This window comes from Schistocerca nitens, chromosome 4, assembly GCF_023898315.1.
Source record: "Schistocerca nitens isolate TAMUIC-IGC-003100 chromosome 4, iqSchNite1.1, whole genome shotgun sequence".
Taxonomy (NCBI): Eukaryota; Metazoa; Arthropoda; class Insecta; order Orthoptera; family Acrididae; genus Schistocerca; species Schistocerca nitens.
Window position 1 is genome coordinate 802,182,866 of NC_064617.1, and position 20,489 is coordinate 802,203,354.

Genomic DNA, 20,489 nt, shown 5'->3' on the forward strand with positions numbered 1-20,489 from the left:
GCAACATAGCGCTGACTGACGAAACGTGACCTTCAGTCTCCGTTTCCAGCCACACACTTGCGATGAAGCTGCAGGCATCTGTTTATTTTTAATAGTCAGTAGGAGGTTAATTTATGAATAACTCTCGGTATGTTAGATAGAAAAAGAAACTGAATTTGTCTGTGGTATAAAAACAAACTTGGTTTATTTGCATGTTTGAAGTAGCTCCAAATATTCCAGACTGTAGATGTTACTCTTTCCTACCGCCACCCCATCCCTCTGGCCCATGGGGTCAAATGGCATCAGGATATCACCAGTCAGCCTAGTGGCTCCGAAAACAATGGATTCCACTCTAATGTCGCTCGTTTTGATTATTTCTCTATGTCACACACTTCATCTCTGCTTCGCAGCCATTCAGGAGCTAAGGATGTCAATTCTCAACATTTTATTTCTTTTCAGTAGATTTCTTCATAGCTGCTCCAGGCGTTCGAATGTCACTCTCATATGTCACCAAATCACCTTCCCAGACATAGGGGCAATAGCAGCATCTATTTCATCCTTATGATAACTGTCTCCTGGTACTAAGTCATGTGTTTACCAAGGTTAGTTGATATTGCTCCAAGCGTTCAGGCGCTATGTCGGAACGTGGGTGACTTAGTTTGAAAAAAATAAATAAAAATAAGGAACTGCGCCACAGACTTGGCAAGGGAAATAATTCATGGAAAACACTTAAATAGAACAACTAGAACTAGATGACGATAGAACATCCGTCACCACATTAGGGAACAACTTCCATGGTACTACAGGGTGCCACAGAGGCAAACAATTGCAGTGAAAGACAAACACTGGTTAATATTCAGCTAATAATTGGGGGCGTTAGTGTAAATACTATCGTCAGATGAAAAGATTGTCACATGAGGCTAAATCGTCGACGGACGCATCTAACCTTGTCAGAAAACCGGAAAACACACACATCCATTGTTATATGTACTGATGAGTGGGTTTGGTGCAGCAGTGATCAAGACACTGGATTCGTTGACAGAAGACATTATCAAGCGAAAAGCAATGAAAAGTGTTGAGACAAACAAAACTAGGTCTGCGCACTTCTTGGACAGGATATTAAAAGAAGAAGGTTTGCAGTTTATGTTTAGACAAAGCGAGAGTCGAGACGTTGTATTGTCTCATCCAGCTGATCAAATGTTTCGCCGATACGGTGACTTGACCGATACAACCGACTGAATATCAACAGAATGCTTCAAAATCTACTACATGTACAACGCCATACTGTGGTCAATAGAAAACATTGCTGTCAAATCTTAAGTAGCAGTATACACCCAAACTGAGACATAAACTATTTTTATAATGTAATATGCAGATCCCGATAGTCGTTATAGTCAATCCTTTATCGCAGCTCGAAAAATGCAGTCAGTATTCACTGCTGCCAATTACTCCACTGGTAGTTACACCTCATTCTGTTTTCCTCTTAATACGGTGAGGGAGATCTGTTATTTCTGCAGCTTTGGTGGTTTTTTAGCTGGCTCATGACAGGGAAGTTAACGTAGGTGAACCGGAGTGTCCTAATGTTGTTTGGTGCTGAAAGCCATCTCTGGGAGCACAAATGGTTCAAATGGCTCTGAGCACTATGGGACTCAACTGCTGTGGTCATAAGTCCCCGAGAACTTAGAACTACTTAAACCTAACTAACCTAAGGACAGCACACAACACCCAGCCATCACGAGGCAGAGAAAATCCCTGACCCCGCCAGGAATCGAACCCGGGAACCCGGGCGTGGGAAGCGAGAACGCTACCGCACGACCACGAGATGCGGGCCTGGGAGCACAGCAGAAGCATCAAACAGGCCGTACTGTGTACCTTAAAAAACTGCTTTGTGCGAGAAGTCGAAAGGAATCTTTTTTAGCCAGATAAGATATGAAGGCCAGGTGAAAACACATAGCTTCAGAATGTGGGACAAGCCGTTGAGCACTGCTGTGTCGCACAGGAATGCTTGTTCAGATGCTAGTAAGGGGTTTTGAGATTGGCTCACAGTAATTACATCGATAGAAGGGGCGAGTTCTCAGGCATGGATATGTGCAAAACTTTCGGTTTTCCATGGTTAGAAATCTGTCATTTAATGGGAAAGATTTTCTGCCTTCTTCCCCATATCTCAAAAAAAAAATGGTTCAAATGGCTCTGAGCACCATGGGACTTAACTTCTGAGGTCATCAGTCCCCTAGAACTTAGAACTACTTAAACCTAACTAAACTACGGACATCACACACACCCACGCCCGAGACAGGATTCGAACCTGCGACCGTAGCGGTCGCGCGGTTCCTGACTGTAGCGCCTATAACCGCTCGGCCACCCCGGCCGGCCCCATATCTCACCTTATTCTGGTCAGAACTTGCAAGATCTGGTGCAATTAGAGGGCAAGCTTCTGACACTGGCAGAACCCTCTATGTTTCTTAGAGTAAAGTCAGAGAATATTTGCGGCAGATAGATTGAGGTGACACAGCTGCTGAGGACATTTTCAGAGAGAGATGCCTCTGACTTAGAGCAACGTACAGAGGGCGAGCTGGACTCACACTTTCCAGCCGCTACTGCAGCCATCTTCCACACTCGCACGTCTTAAGAGTGATAATAATGCACTGCTGGTGCAGCCACCAAGGTCAGAGGGGCACAAAGCTTGTTCATTTGCATCAGGGTTTCATTTAGCAGATCTGATATTCGGAGAAAGTGTTGTGTGCACGCTTCTTTTTTGATGATTTTTCTTTAAATCAGTAACCTCTCTTCACAATCATTGACCATACTTGTGACATAGTTTCATACTGTTTTTATGAATCCACCCTCCTGTGCCAAAGTGATAGGTCGAACTTGCAATCTCTTGTGCACTAATTAAATGTCTGTATAGTTGGTTCACTCTTTGTTTGATGTGTTAAGGTAGTAAATCAAATTGTTATGGTAGCCACTAGTTTCCTTACTAGTTTGATAGATCCCTTAAATATTATATGCAAGTAAAGTGCGGTAGCCCTACATTCAAGTTTAATTGGACCATTTCTAGTACTTTTTATTTAATAAGACGTTAAATGTTGTGTGACATAGTCCCTCTTATATTTGAATGATCTTATGGGAGTTTCTCTGCCTTGTTGGTTTCCAGGAAACAGATGTGTTGTATCTTAGGGATACACAAAACAGCTTAACCAACATCTCACACAAGGAAAACATATAATAACAAGTGCGAGATATACGCTGCCTGACAGAAAAACTGAAACGGCCATAACACGTGATTGGATGGCAATGTAACTTTGCACAAATACATGCCATCAATGGGTATGTAAATAATTAGAGTTTCAATTCTCTGAGACAGATAGGATGGCCATCAGAGTGCATAAGTGTTGTTCATGTTTAGTGTTTTTAACCAGGCATGATAGGGCGTATAAGGAGCATGAACAGCATCAGATGTTCTGTGATCACTATGAAGGATACGGAAATGCTGTGTACTGGTGAGAGACAGCGTTATCTGCATGTGACTGAGTTTCAAAGGGGCCTCATTGTGGGTCTCCAGTTGTCCAACTAGTCGAATGATGCCGTATCCATATATATGGGGCGTTAGTACACTACTGGCTATTAAAATTGCTACACCAAGAAGAAACGCAGATGATGAATGGGTATTCATTGGACAAATATATTATACTAGAACTGACATGTGATTACATTTTCACGCAATTTGGGTGCATAGATCCTAAGAAATCAGTACCGAGAACAACCACCTCTGGCCGTAATAACGGTCTTGATACGCCTGGGCATTGAGTCAAACAGAGCTTAGATGGACTGTACAGGTACAGCTGCCCATGCAGCTTCAACACGATACCACAGTTTATCAAGAGTAGTGACTGGCGTATTGTGACGAGCCAGTTGCTCGGCCACCATTGACCAGACGTTTTCAATTGGTGAGAGATCTGGAGAATGTGCTGCCCAGGGCAACAGTCGAACATTGTCTGTATCCAAAATCCCCGTACAGGACCTGCAACATGCGGTCGTGCATTATCCTCCTGAAATGTAGGGTTTCGCTGGGATCGAATGAAGAGTAGAGCCACGTGTCGTAACACATCTGAAATGTAACGTCCACTGTTCAAAGTGCCGTCAATGCGAACAAGAGGTGACCGAGACGTGTAACCAATGGCACCCCACACCATCACGCCGGGTGATACGCCAGTATGGCCATGACGAATACACGCTTGCAATGAGCGTTCACCGCGATGTCGACAAACACGGATGCGACCATCCTGATGCTGTAAACAGAACCTGGATTCATCTGAAAAATGACGTTTTGCCATTCGTGCACCCAGGTTCGTCGTTGAGTACACCATCGCAGGCGCTCCTGTCTGTGATGCAGCGTCAAGGGTAACCGCAGTCACGGTCTCCGAGTCATAGTCCACGCTGCTGCAAACGTCGTCGAACTGTTCGTGCAGATGGTTGTTGTCTTGCAAACGTCCCCATCTGTTGACTCAGGGATCGAGACGTGGCTCTACGATCCGTTACAGCCATGCGGATAAGATATCTGCCATCTCGACTGCTAGTGGTACGAGGCCGTTGGGATCCAGCACGGCGTTCCGTATTACCCTCCTGAACCCACCGATTCCGTATTCTGCTACAGTCATTGGATCTCGACCAACGCGAGCAGCAATGTCGAGATTCGATAAACCGCAATCGCGATAGGCTACAATCCGACCTTTATCAAAGTCGGAAACGTGATGGTACGCATTTCTCTTTCTTACACGAGGCACCACAACGACGTTTCACCAGGCAACGCCGGTTAACTGCTGTTTGTGTATGAGAAATCGGTTGGAAACTTTGCTCATGTCAGCACGTTGTAGGTGTCTCCACCGGCGCCAACCTTGTGTGAATGCTCTGAAAAGCTAATCATTTGCATGTCACAGCATCTTCTTCCTGTCGGTTAAATTTCGCGTCTGGAGCACGTTATCTTCGTGATGTAGCAATTTTAATGGCCAGTAGTGTATATTACTGTGGCCCTATGGTGTAATGTATGATGGCAGGCATAATCATTGTCAAGGTTCCAACTGACCACATCTGATCACCACAAGGGAGGATCGCCATATTGTGCATCAAGCACATTGAAACCCCTCCACATCTGCACATACCATCTGAGAGCAAGTAATGGCATTCCTGCAACATTCTGTGCCACTCCGCACCACTGGTGGGAGACTAGCAGCATACCATTGGGCTCTTATAGTTCGCTGAGTCACTACCAGCTGTGATGAGAAATCGTACCCAAAGGCTCCCCATATCATGATGCCTGGAGAAACATCTCTGTGCCTCTCCATAATATTGGGAGAATGGGAAAGCAGTCCCATATCGCTGCCATACCCACTGGCGAGGTTCATGTGGGGTCGTGGAGAATCGTGATTCATAGTGATGATGTTGTGAAGGGGAAGCAAGGTTGCTGATCAGTGGTGTCGACCACTGATCAGCAGTCCCTGCCTCCCATTCACAACAGCACTTCAGTCACACCCCTTTGTGTTGTGGTGTTAACGACAGCATACTTAAGGGACAGTATTTGCATAGTCTTCGACCAATGGTGCTGAACGGTACAGATTGTTGCGGAGAGTCAGTTACTTGTCCTGGAATGGCAGGCGTAGGTCTGAAGGGCTTACGATGAACTTGGAGCACAGTTCTGCGATCGTCACATGTGGTGCTCAGACGTGGTCGGCCGCTGGACTAGCCAACGAGTAGGCCTACCCTGCTGTTTCCTTGAAGTTCAAAACCAGGTCACTGTCACATCCCAATTTCCCACAAACCAGGATACTGCATGATTCGACCAATTGGGCAAATGGAGACGCACAATGATGCCCCACTCAAACTCTGTCAGGCGATGATAACACTATCTCAGTGATCATTCAACATATGACGCTGTTCACGCCCTTACACACCCTATCATCATGCTTGGTAGCAATACTAAACGAACAGCACTAATGCACTCTGGTGGCCATTTTACTTGTCAGTGAGAAATGCAACTCTAATCTTTAACTTACCCACTGATGACGTGTATGGGCACAAACGTACTGTGACATCCGACGAGGTGTCCTGGGTGCTGCACTTTTCCTGTTAGGCAGTGTATAAACTATTCGATCAAAAGTATCCAGCCATATATTAGTGGATATTAATATAGGTTATATCCACCCTTCGCCTTTATGGCGCCTTGCACTTTGATGGGACTCTTTGACGTAGTGTCATCTGTGGAGGAATGGTGGCCCATTCTTCCTCAAGAGCCGAAATCAGAGATGATAGTGATGTTGGACGTTGCGGTCTGGAGAAAAGTGGACCTTGCATATTGTGAGGTAGAGGGCGAGTAGTGGCGCCCTGGAAGTATTATATGTTCGGAGATGGTTCGGCCGCACAGGACGCTCGTCAGAGCTGCGGCTCGGCAGCAACCACGAGTTGCCGGACGTTGGCTGAAGCAAGAAGGGTCCAGCCCGACCGCGTGCCTGGGAATTCCATGGTGACGCTGTGTCAATGAAAGAGACTTGTATGCCGAGACTGCCAAAGATGGCGGACTTTGTGAAACCTTAATGGTACACATTTCACAGTTCGTATAGAAATTAATGGTGGCCAGATGCATCATTATTTGCACGACGATTCTGATGGTGTAATCAGAATTTCAATATCTTTATTAGTTTAAAGTTTAGTATATGACAGTAAATTATACAAGTAACACCCAGCAACGAATTTCCTACATTTAAACGCTTTATCCGATTTCGTCGGTCGACGTGTCTCTAGAAAGCTATTAATGTAAACCTAAATTGGTATAAATTAAAGGCATGTAACTTGAATAGTACATGAGTTATTGGAGGTCAAAGTGGCCGATTACTATCGATCGCGTCAGGCGATAAGTACTCCACAGTTACACGAAAAAACGGTAGCAGCATGCTTATAAATGTATTTATTCATCTATGTCTTTGTTTATATCCGATATATGCTATTCATGAAAAAATTGGTTAAATATTTACTATGTTTTAGAAAGCACAGAGACCTGCGGCTACTGGCCTAGCTTTTATTCCTATTCCTTTGATATATGTATATTTAATTTGTTTATGTATTTAATAATGTGTGTTAGAGCGTGTTTATGGTCCAGCCGTAGGAATACCTTTTTAATTTCAAGTTATTTAAATGTAAATCCGGTATTTCGAAAGTGTTTCATATGTTTGTGAATGTGCGTTCAAAATGGTTCAAATGGCTCTGAGCACTATGGGACTTAACATCTATGGTCATCAGTCCCCTAGAACTTAGAACTACCTAAACCTAACTAACCTAAGGACATCACACACATCCATGCCCGAGGCAGGATTCGAACCTGCGACCGTAGCAGTCGCGCGGCCCCGGACTGAGCGCCTAGAACCGCTAGACCACCGCGGCCGGCTAATGTGCGTTCGCTTGAAGTTATGGCGGGAGCGCTCTAGCCAATCACAGCGCTCGTGAATGGGGTGACTGAATGGAAGTGGGAGGAGAGCATGGTTTCTGGAGAGGACACGAGGTAGTTCTGGGCAGGACGGCACAGGGCACGGACGGTACGGCACACGACACGTGAACTGCTGGACGCGCCGGTGCGACGGACGCACAGTCGGCGGAAAGACTTGGACAGTTCAAATGGTTCAAATGGCTCTGAGCACTATGGGACTCAACATCTTAGGTCATAAGTCCCCTAGAACTTAGAACTACTTAAACCTAACTAACCTAAGGACATCACACACACCCATGCCCGAGGCAGGATTCGAACCTGCGACCGTAGCAGTCCCGCGGTTCCGGACTGCAGCGCCAGAACCGCTAGACCACCGCGGCCGGCACTTGGACAGTGGAGCAGTTTTCGCGTGGCTGCGGAGGATAGAAATATTTCGGAGTGCCGACCTGTGCTCTTGTGTGATTTCCGTGGCTTCTGCAGTGAAGTCGTAGTATGCGTTCAGAAGTGAATATCTCGCGAGCTATGTTGTTGTTCATAACTAATTACCTGAAGTAGGAATCTATTGTTTCCCTGTTACTCAAGTTATAATTTATTTAATTGCTGGACCATCGACACCAATACGTGTTTTGCAGAAATATACCGCATTCTCAAAAGTACTTCTACTATCGTACTCATCATTTAAAGTCGTTAATATAGTACCTGCAGATTTTATTTAATTGCAATCTTTCACTTATAAATTTATGTGTTACGTTCATAATTCGCAATTGCCGAGTGATAGAAACCTGCGACCATTCAATTCATGTGTGTATTCTTATTGTATACTGTAGATTCAGCAGTATTTGACCGGTAAAGCGGAAACTACGCATCCGAGCCCCTAGACAACGAAAGCAGCCAAAACCTTCAACCGAGCGAGGTGGCGCAGTGGTTAGCACAGTGGACTCGCATTCGGGAGGACGACGGTTCAATCCCGTCTCCGGCCATCCTGATTTAGGTTTTCCGTGATTTCCCTAAATCTTTTCAGGCAAATGCCGGGATGGTTCCTTTGAAAGGGCACGGCCGATTCCCTTCCCAATCCTTCCCTAACCCGAGCTTGCGCTCCGTCTCTAATAACCTCGTTGTCGACGGGACGTTAAACACTAACCACCACCACCACCACCAAAACCTTTAATATTTCAACACTGAGTCGGAGGGTGCGTCGTTATTTGAAAGCCCGCAGTCTCATTCCTAACGTGTTGCTACGGTTGAAGTTCAGACCCTGGGCAGGACAGTCCAGTTCAGTTATGTTATTGTCCGCAAACCATTTCCTCACAGATGCTGCGTTTTGACAGTGTGTCTTGTCATGCTGATACAAAAGATCATCATCTCCGAACAGTTTATTTGCTGTATGCAGTACACTACACAGCAAAATGTGTTCGTATCCTTTCGTATTTAGCATTGCCTTAACCGCCATAAAAGACCACACCCTAATTACGAAAAACACCCCCATACCATAACACCATACTTCACTATTGACCCTCCACATAACAGCAGGTATTGTTCTCCAGGCATTCGCCAAACCCAAACCATGCCACCGTATCGCCACATGGCATATCTTGAATCAGTACTCCAAACCAGTCGTTTACAGTCAGTCACTGGTTCAAAAGGCACTAAGCACTAAGGGACTTAACATCTGAAGTCAACAGTCCCCTAACTAACCTAAGGAAATCACACACATCCATGCTCGAGACAGGATTCGAACCTGCAACCGTAGCAGCAGCGCGGTTCCGGACTGAAGCGCCTAGAACCGCTCGGCCACAACGACCGGCACTCAGCCACTGATCAGTGGCGTCGCTCTTTCCACTACCTCAAGTTTGCTCTGCACTGACTAAGGAAACGTGTAGCTTATGGTGTGTTTCTCTGCCGTTGCACCCCATTCTTTTTATCTCCCCGAGCAGTCATTATGTTAGCTTGACCGCTGGTGGCACTATGGAACTCACGGATGATTCCTTCCGCTAATTTTAGGCAATTTTTTACAGCTGCCCTCCTCGGTGCCCGACGGTCTCTGTCCGTCAGTACAGCAGGCCTGCCTGGTCTTGGTTTGGATGTGGTGATTTCTTTGCGTTTCCACTTGACAGTCACATCACAGACAGTCGACTTAGGCAGTCTCGTAGGTTTGAGATGCCCCTGATGGCTTAGTTACTTAGGTGATGATATCTCTGCTCAGTCCCATGAGGAACGAGCAATAGTTGAGTGAGGGGCTGAGGCTTATCGCTCTCAAGATAGGGACCAGCCAACTAAGGCACACAGCAGTTATCGCTCTCCAAGGCTTAAGGTTACACGCGTTTCACGAACTGAACTAAAACTAAACTCCGTCCGAACATGCCTCATAAGGCCCGCAGTACCGACTGACCGTATTGTGATTCTCACCCGATAGGATGCATATGTGTTTCACAACATCCTTCGATATGCAACACTGGTCGGCTTCATATACTTAGAAGTAGAGACTGCTACGGAGACCAACAACCAAATACAGCAAATGAGTCGCTTTAACTGAGAGGATGTCCGCCCCCGGTAGCTGAGTGGTCAGCGCGACAGAATGTCAATCCTAGGGGCCCGGGTTCGATTCCCGGCAGGTTCGGAGATTTTCTCCGCTCAGGGACTGGGTGTTGTGTTGTCCTGATCATCATTATTTCATCCCCATCGACGCGCAAGTCGCCGAAGTGGCGTCAAATCAAAAGACTTGCATCCGGCGGTCTACCCGACGGGAGGCCCTAGTCACATGACATTATTATATACTGACATGATATATCGGGTATTAGCTCCACTATAATTCATAATTTTCTCAAGGCCCCTAAATATGAACTTTAAATAACAGCCACTGACAGATTAAAAATAGGAAAACAATCGTAACAACACAAATACAACAACAGACTTCATCTGGATACCAGAGTGACTGCCATACTTGAAAACTTCAAAAACCAGCGATCCCCAGTAAAAACTGGAAACCCGCAGAACCAAAAAAAGGCAAACTTAGTGATAAAACAATAAATATGACCAACAAGGCCTAGCGACGTACGAGCATTAGAAAAAAATTTGTGAAATGAGCCCATTCGATTCCGAATGCGCTGCAATATAACCACGAGCAATGTGACCATATTTCTGCTTACTAACAGGCAATTTAAGGAAATAGTTGCCACCAAAGGCAAGCCCTTTCAGCTGATCTCCTTATACAGGAATCGAAGCTGCTCCTAGTGAATAATACTGACAACAATGGTCTTATACACGGTAAAATAACAATGATATATCACCAGCACGTGAGTCTTAATAGGTCCAGGCTAATCGGCGGATCACTTAGTGACGGCTCTCGATCTTCCACCATAACCGAGTCCATCAACATGAGGGAGCAAATATGAGGTAGCCAAGGAGATGGAAACGTGGGTTCTACTATGCCATGACTGCTTGGTAGCTACAACAGGAAAACAAAATTAATTAGCAGGAGTACAAAATAAGAAAGTATTTATTACTTAACTTGGTTGTAGTCCATGATCTGTTAGTTGACAATTATAGAAGACGCGACTAGATTAAGCGTCTGTAGAATGATCTAATGTACAAGTCACAAATCTTGCAGTGACCAAATAATCTCTCGTAATCTTGAATGTCGAATCCGGTGAATTTGAAGACTAACTTTGCACTGGGCTACAAAGACTTGACGGCAGCAATGACTGAGCTGCAGAAGATGACTGCCTAACATCGGCGTTGGCTGACCACTGAGCGCGGCTTCGAACTGTAGACTGGCACAACTGTACTGCACTCCTGCTGCACATGAAGTGGCCTAGCGGCGCCTCGCGGCGAGCATAAGTACTGTGACTGGCTGTGTACTCTTTGGCTAGCAGAGCGGTTTTTCTGTTCCGTCTATCGAGAGAATCCCACCCGTCCGATCGATCTCTCAGGCGGCGGTGTAGTCGTATGACTGACGAAAGAAAATTGGTCCATTCAATATAATAGCTTGGGCATCACACTTAGTATTTAAAGAACAATTAGAGCAACACCAACCAAGCTTAGCAAACGTGACGTGAATTCCTCACAAAGAAAAATATGTGAGCACAACATATTACCAAGAGATACATGCTTAGATCCTGTTCGTAGTCCCCTACCAAAACCTAACACCAGCAGAAATACACATCACTTGAAACGTCCCCTTTTTGACAATTATACACGTGACTGGGCTTAAACTGACACACAATATTTTGTTAGCGCAACGCAATCTGACTTTCAATAATCCCTACAAAAGAATGGGCCCTGACTAACATTAAACTATACCTTTCACAAATCACTTACCTCACAAAAATCTTCGCTACTCAAGCTACTGCAATACAGCGAGCGCCACTACTGCCAGCTAAATAAAAGATTCTAACTACTGAAGGCACTAACTACTGATAGGCATAGTTAGCAAATGAAAGATTTTGATAGAGAACAAACAATGTATTTACCTTAATAGTCATAATATATATAGCAGTTCATGACAAATTACAAAACTCCGCCATCTCTCTCCCCACATCCACCACTTCTGGCGGCTCACCTCCAACTGCGCAACGCTACGCGCTGTTCACAGCCAGCTGCCTAACACTACAATGGCGAGTATTACAACAATGCAAAGCATCGACAGACTGCACACAGCACAGCCAGTGATTTTTATACAGAGGTGGCGTTACCAATAAAAAAACCTAAACAGCCTACTTACATAGCCCCCATGCTCCCCACAAAAAATTTTACAAATTGTTTTGGGCACTGGGCAATACATATTTGTTAAAATTTTTCATAATCTTAATTACAATAACAAAGAAATCAAATGCACACACTTATTGATACAATGTTGGTCAAAAGCTAAAATTTTCTCACAGTCCAAAGATAGCTCTGATCATTCATCATAATAGTAATTACAGTTTTTTTCACAAAGTCTCATTAGTAAAAGAAATTGCACACAGAAGTAGTGGATTTCCATGCAGTCTTGAAGAAGTAGTGTTGTCCTTCCAACGGAAAGACAGTGCTGACTCTTGACATGCTGACAGGTAATGGGCCACAACAGAGCAAACCCACAGCGGAGTCAATCGAAGTTTTGAAGAATATCGTTTGGTAGGTCATCACAGAGCAGACCCACTGTAGTCCTGGTAGAGATTACGGTATTGGTGGGCCACCAGAGTTGCAGACCCACTGCAGTCCTTGTAGAAATAATGGTACTGGTGAGTCAGCAAAGACGCAGACCCACTGTAGTCCTTGTAGAGATAATGGTACTGGTGGGTCATCAAAGATGCAGACCCACTGTAGTCCTTGTAGAGATGGCCAGCAGCCATCTGTTGTGATTGTGCAGGTGCACAATCACCATTGAAGAGTCTTGCGGATAATATAGCAAGTCCATAACCACCACTTGTGCACTCACAAAGTTTTTGGAACTGTCCTTAGAACCAGCAATGCTGTTACCCAGTCCCTTGCTGAATTATTAACACACGTGCAAACACTAACAGTCCCTACTTCTCACATATTGTCCATATACTATGACCAACAGAAACGTGTGCAGTGAAATGATACTTAATTTGAAGAACTGGTGTCAATTACAATATTATAACATGAGAATACAATTACAAAGGTACAAAATACATCATTAAAGAACATAACAATACAGATAACATTTGTAGTACAGGCTTTACAACAGAATAGAAATAAACATATACATCAATGTTACAGGAATTATGAGATAAGTAGATACATAAAAAATCAGAATAACTTTTGAAACATCAACTTCACACATGAGCATTAAAACAAAACAGAATAAATAATGTCTAAACATCTTTACAAAGTAAATAACATATTATTAATGCCAATTATATTTGAGGATAACAGTATTCCTCATCATAGTGAATGTAGCTTAGTATTAGAGAAATTCTACAACATAAGTCTTATCAGATAAACATATAAATACAGGAAAAACATAAATACACAAGGGTACACAAACATATAGCGGAATAATACAAGGAAAGGACAGGGTTTGTTTTACTGCAGTATTTTGCATGGATATCTCCCTTTGTTCATCATTATTCCCAAAAGTACTATCTAAGCCGGCTTTCTGTATTCTGTTCACATCCTCTTTCAAAATAGTTTTTCTCCACTGTACACTAGCTTTTTTTTGGCCAAACCATTTTCTTATATCTTCTCAATGCATTTCTTCCAATTCATCATAGTTAGTTTCTTATATAGTCTACCCCCTCTTAAGCTAACTTAAATCTACTGAGCCCAGGTGCTAAACTAAGGGACGAGGCAATGCAGCAGCATAAAACATTTAACACAAACAGCAATGATAAAAAATACAATAGGCAAAGCAAGCAGCATAAATTACAACTAATATAAGGCAATGAGCAGCAAACAAGAAAAATAAATCAGTAGTAAAACTGGCTTAAAAGAATAATACAAAGTGAAATTTAGTAGCACTATGCATGGCAAACAGCAGCAGCATCTAAAGATGACAAAGCTCAAGCAGAAAAAATAGTACACTAAAGACAACAATGCAGATAAGGGAAATGTCTGTTCACATCTTAATGTCTATGTAATTAAAGTGGTGCACCACAAAAACTTATTCTATGAAATAAATTACCAAGTACTTGAAAAGAAAATTATGAATGCAGTTCCTGTGAAGGTAAATGTCTTTTTGTGCTCCATTTTTTTAAAAAAAATTATTATTTACTCGATCTGTAGACAGAAAATATTTATATTAGTACATCTATAAAATTTTATTTTAACCAGTGCTGCAGTGCAGCTAGAAACTAGATATTAAACAAAATAGGCAAAGCGAGGCGTGAAACGTCATTCACTAGCCATATGGCATTTCATAGTGCAGTAAACAATCTTTCAACTAGAAAGACAATAGATGTGAAATGTTTCTCATCATTTCATTTCGGTAAATATCATAAATTAAGAGCTCCACAGTGTAATCATATGTTTTCAAGTGCGACCGTGTCGTTTTTGCGATGTTTTCTACAAAGGAACGTCAATAGCGAGGATAATGGCCTCCCTTTTTTTTCTACCTGTGCCTCTGGCACACACTAATGGCTTTTTCTCCAGGCGTCTGACACAGCTGGGTGCCCGCGACGCATTACGTGCAGGTGGTCACTTAACTTTCGTACAGAAATATTTACGACAGCAGTTTCCGCTACATTGGCAGTCTCATATAAAAATATTTCACAGATCAAGAATTTGGGTTACAAATCTGTAGAAACAAAATCCTATAAATATAACAGCGTCCAAAAAATTTTCGCCGGCATTGTGATACATTCACGCATTTACACACATTTCATAGCTCTTAAAGTACGATTCTTGGTTTCCAACAACCTTTTTCACAAACCAGAGTGAGTCCTTAACCACTACTCATTATTCCTTACCTTATTCGTCGACACTTCTTCAGTATTTTATGATAACAGATACGTAGCATACTCCAATAACTCATATAGCATCAGCTTATTGACCATAAACATACCTCAGTAGCATAATACACATCGTCGTCGTAAAAATATCATAACACCTCAGTCAACTCTCAAAATCGTTGTAGCTTCCTCCAATAATTTCAAAACCTAAAAAAAATTCTCTGCTCATGTCAAAAGTGTCATCTGCCTCAAACGTACTTTAAAAATCGTGATCCCATACCAAATATATCAATCAAAGCTCTCATAGTATCACAATGGTTCCAAAAAAAATATGAACAGTTCACAAAGTACAAACAACATACAATTTCGTAAGTGTGAAGTTATCCAACTGTGTAATTACGTAAACATCTGTCACTGACGTAGTAAAAAAGTTTGTCTCTCTCAGTTAAATGATCAGATAGCTGTGTAATTATGTGTTAGAGAAATATGGTACCGATGTGTAAAGTTGTATAAGCAAATACCATATTAGCTAGGGAAGAGCTCCTTTTTCGAAGAATGTGGATCATAAAATAATTATGTAATAGATCTGTTGACAGAAAGTGTTCACATTAGCAAATGCATCTAAGTTTATTTTATAAAACTAATGCTGCAACACAGCTGGAAACTAGATATCAAATGAAATAAGCAACTATGAAAAACAAAGCATAAAAATATCATTCAATAGTCATGTGACATTTCATAAGTTAGTAGAAATTCTCTCAACTCTCTTAGAAAAACGCTTGTCATAATCAGGTGTGCAGATGTAAAAATATTTCTCGTCATTTCATTAGGCATTTCTGTAAACATCATAAATTAAGAGCACAACAGTGTAATCATATGTTTTCAAGTTCGACCGTGTCGTTTTTGCGATGCTTTCTACAAAGGAATGTCAATAGCGAGGTTAATGGCCTCTTTTTTTTCACCTAATGGCTGTTTCTCCAGGTGGCTGGCACAGGTGGCCGCTCAAGATGCATTACATCAAGGTCACTTACCTTTCTTACCGAAATATTTACGACAACAGTTTCCACTACAGTGACAGTCTCATACAAAAATATTTCACAGGGCAAGAATTTGCGTTACAAATCTGTAGAAACAAAATCCTATTGATATAACAGTGTCCAAAAAATTTTCGTTGGCATTGTAATACATTCACGCATTTACATGCATTTCATAACTCTTAAAGTACGATTCTCGGTTTCCAACAACCTGTTTCACAAACCAGAGTGAGTCCCTAACCACTACTCATTATTCCTTACCTTATACGTCGACACTTCTTCAATATTTTATGATAACAGATACGTAGCATACTCAAATAACTCATATAGCATCAGCTTATTGACCATAAACATACCTCAGTAGCATAATACACATCGTCGTCGTAAAAATATCATAACACCTCAGTCAACTCTCAAAATCGTTGTAGCTTCCTCCAGTAATTTCAAAACCAAAAAAAATTCTCTGCTCATGTCAAAAGTGTCATCTGCCTCAAACGTACTTTAAAAATCATGATCCCATACCAAATATATCATTCAAAGCTCTCATAGTATCACAATTGTTCCAAAAAATATGAACAGTTCACAAAGTACAAACAACATACAATTTCGTAAGTGTGAAGTTATCCAACTGTGTAATTACGTAAACATCTGTCACTGACGTAGTAAAAAAGTTTGTCTCTCTCAGTTAAATGATCAGATAGCTGTGTAATTATGTGTTAGAGAAATATGGTACCAATGTGTAAAGTTGTGTAAGCAAATACCATATTAGCTAGGGCTCCTTGTGCTTGCCAAACACATGGTACACAAAGTAAACGTGTACCCCCCTGAGGATTAATGTAATTATACCCTCAGGTGTTACAGATTACAGCAACGGAATGAAATGTATCACGGAAAACCTTTGTATCATTGTACTTCAAATATCTATAAAAAATAAATGTTTTAAGTACAAAATTAATCACTCAAATACGTGTACTGTAGCGCTAAACTGTGAGTCATATTGTAAGATAATCTCTGTGGAAGTCTCGTATTTATCGTCCTCCAAAAGCTAAGTTCTGCAGAAGTCAATGTACTTACCTCATCATAAACAAAAGTGAAATGCTTTGTGTATAGATATCTTAGTTATTACGCTTATTGCCGTGATGAAGAAAGTACTGTGCTGTAACGTATTGTTGTGCTACGGAAAAGGCTGTCTCATTGTAGCTATACCACAAAAGTTATTACTAAAACATGTTTTACTTTCCAGAATAATTCAGAAAAAACTGTGCAGATATAAAACAGATACACCGCAAAAACAACAAGGTAAATTCTGTCACACATTAGTAGCGTCGTGATATAGTCGTGTAGCTGTCAAATAAACTAACCACTGTGTCATCTGGTATCTCACAGAAAGTACTTTAAATTCAGAATGTATTTTCAAATAAACCAAAATGTTGCATTAAAATCTCATTAGCAGTACTGGTAAATGTTCTAAGTATGTGAGCCTTATAGTCGTTACGTAATCGTGCAACAAACAAGCAAGAATGCACACACACAATAACACTGTGTCGTCTGTTCACAATAACAATGCATTCGTAATTTCTGTTTAAATAAGTTCTCTTGGTTCTTGACTGGATATTTAACTTCAAACATTGTTGCATGTTAACAGTTTCTTAAGTCTTACAAAGCATACTAGTAATGTAAAGTGAAAAATTTTATGGTAAAGACAAAGTTAAAAAGCAGATTATCTCTCAATAAACGGTTTTACATGTGAAATGTGGTGAAATCCTTTACTCTTCATAGTACTCAGAGTTTGAACTTGAATGCAATTATCATGCGGTATACATCGGTAAAGAATACTGGAATTTTTCTCAAGGTTAGCGTCTATGTTATTTTTCGCTGAGCCAGCCGGCGCAGGTGGCTGCCTGCGATGCGAGTCATTGTCTGTCCCTTTGTTGGCGCGCGTCGTTATTGGGATTAGGAGACCTAACTTCTACAAATTCACCTTGCCGAGAAGGCCCTGCCCTGTTTAAATCCCGCCAGTTCTGATGCAATTCAGGTCTGTCGTTACGAATATATCGTCTGTCGTCATGTCGGTAGGTTCCGTAGTTTCTTCCTTGTCCGTCACGTGGTGGAGATTTTCTCCCTGAATCGTAACTGTGCGCCGAACTGTTGCGTCTGAAGTTATTCTGTCTCCCTTGATAATAATAGTTCTGGTTACCATATTGTCTGTTTCTCTGATTGTCTCTGTGATAGTCATTACCGCGGAGAGGTGATCTTTCCCTGTAATTATTACTACTCTGCCAACGGTTGTTATACGGGTGGTGTCTGTTTCGGTCACGATTTGTGTTGTGAGAATAGCCTTGTCACGTCCAGTTATTATTTCTTTCATCGCGGAATTGCGACGGATGTGATCTGTAATTGTTGTGCTCCTGTTTCCGCGTTCCCCGATTGTCAGTGTCAATTTCCAGTTCTTGTAACAGTCCCTGAAAAGCCTCAATGTCTTCTTTGCAACATCCTGCTAAAATAATATGTCGTAAATGTTCAGGTAATTTGATTAAGCAAATGCGGATGAGTTCTGAGGGGCTGTATGGGTTTGACAGGTACTGATTCTTGTGCAACATGTCTTCAAAATATTTGACAAGACTGGAGAATTCAGATTGTTCGAAATGTTTCATCATTATAATGCTATGTTTTACTCGGTCTTGTGTAGCTTGAGACCAATATGCTGAGAGGAAGGCATGGTAAAATTCTCCTTCACTGTGACAATCGTGAATGACCGATCGCATTCTTACAGCTGGTTCATTCTCTAAATAGCCACACATAAATTCTAATCTGTGTTCTAACGACCAGTTGGGAGGAAAACAATGAGAGAATTGATGGAGCCACGCTTGTGGATGAATGTTGTTGGCAGAATTCTTAAACGTTTTGAATTTACGTGTAGTAATGAACAGCTTATAGTCAAAATCATCGTGTCGGCGAGTAGCATATCGGTCATTGTTACGTCGTGTCGGCGGTTCCATCTCAAAATTCGGTGTGCCTTGCCAATTTCTTTCATAATTTCCCAAGTGTCCTGTGTTATTATTTTGTGGTTGTTCCGTATTTCTATGTCCCTCTTCCCGTATTGGGGTGCGAGTGTCCTCTGAAATACGTAATTCTTGTATTACCTGTGTCAGCTGATCTTGTACTTCGCGGATTTCTCTTTTGTACTGTGTATTGATTTCATTTTGATTTTGTTTGAATTTTCTAATTTCTTCATACTCTTCAGTGTCAGTGAAGGCTACAGGTGTTGTGTCATTCAGATCATCATATACCTTTGTAGATAAGTTAGTGAACTGATCTGAAAGTTCTGCTACTTTATCCGATAGTGTACTTATTTCCTCAGTGTGTTTTTCTGAACCAAGTTTCAGAGTATCTACTGTGTCCTTTAAGTTTTCCTGAGTTTTTGCAAGTTGCGTAACCGAATCGGCAGATGCAACTGAGTCAAATTTAGCTTGCAAGGTCTCATGATTTTCGTGAACAGTAGTTTGCAGTTCTTTTATGGCTGCTTCGTGATTCTGTAGTGCATTTTCATGACGCGAAAAAATAGGTTGGAAATGCTCACAAATTTGTGTTTTTACGTCATTACAGACTTTTTGACATTTCGATTCAATGTGATGTAACTCAGTAGTTAAATCCTCACGTGTTTGTTCAAGAGTTTGCTCCAATGAGTCTAACTTTTGAAGATTTTGTTCCATTGTGTCTAACTTTTTAAGATTTTGTTCCACTGTATCTAACTTTTTAAGATTTTGTTCCACTGTGTCTAACTTTTGAAGCCTTTGTTGTGTTTGTCCCATTTGTTGTATTAATTGTAATAACAATGCACTGGTGTCTGGAACATGTTCCTCAGTGCTTTTCGGCAGTGAATTTGCACCGGAAACGTTCACATTTTGACAAGCAGAAAATGTGTCTTGACTTATTTGAGAAAACGGTGAGGATCCAAAACCTGAATCTACAGTATTTGCGAGATCGTGTCGTGTCATTTCGGATTCCTGAGGCGAGCTATTGCCGACCGATCGATCGATAATGCTTCCCTGTTCACCACTTGTTTCACTGTCTACGCCATTATTTGACGCCCGCTCCATTTCCCTATGCACAGTTACCAAATTACTACTTTGAATGTCTGTTAATTCATTACACAGTGGTGCTGGCAAGCTACGCTCGTCGTCACTATTATTTCTCAGTTTACTTTGGAGCCTAGTGTTACGTTTTTCACACGCCATTATTGTCACAATATTTCACACGATAACACAGAAAAGCACAATTTGAAGAGCAAAAATAAGAGAACACATTAACATAGCACTGAAAATAATATGTAGTTAATTACAGCTGCGAAATACTTTGTGCAAATCTACATGCACGCCACAACTGTTTTACTGTACAACAATGAAAGACTGCAACTACAAAGGAGATTTTCTCTACAATTACGCGCTAGCAATAAACAAAAGCTACACTAATTACACAAACTACAAGAAAAAATCAGAAGATTCCAGTGAGGTATCCTAGGCTAAGGGTCGACATATGAAACGTCCCCTTTTTGACAATTATACACGTGACTGGGCTTAAACTGACACACAATATTTTGTTAGCGCAACG

The 20,489-nt window shown here is 41.8% G+C and overlaps 1 protein-coding gene across 1 annotated transcript in view; it reads left to right on the top strand.

Moving 5' to 3' along the window:
* LOC126252581 (mite allergen Der f 3-like) overlaps positions 1-20,489 on the top strand; it is a 95,674-nt gene that overhangs the window by 60,628 nt on the left and 14,557 nt on the right. The window lies entirely within an intron of this gene.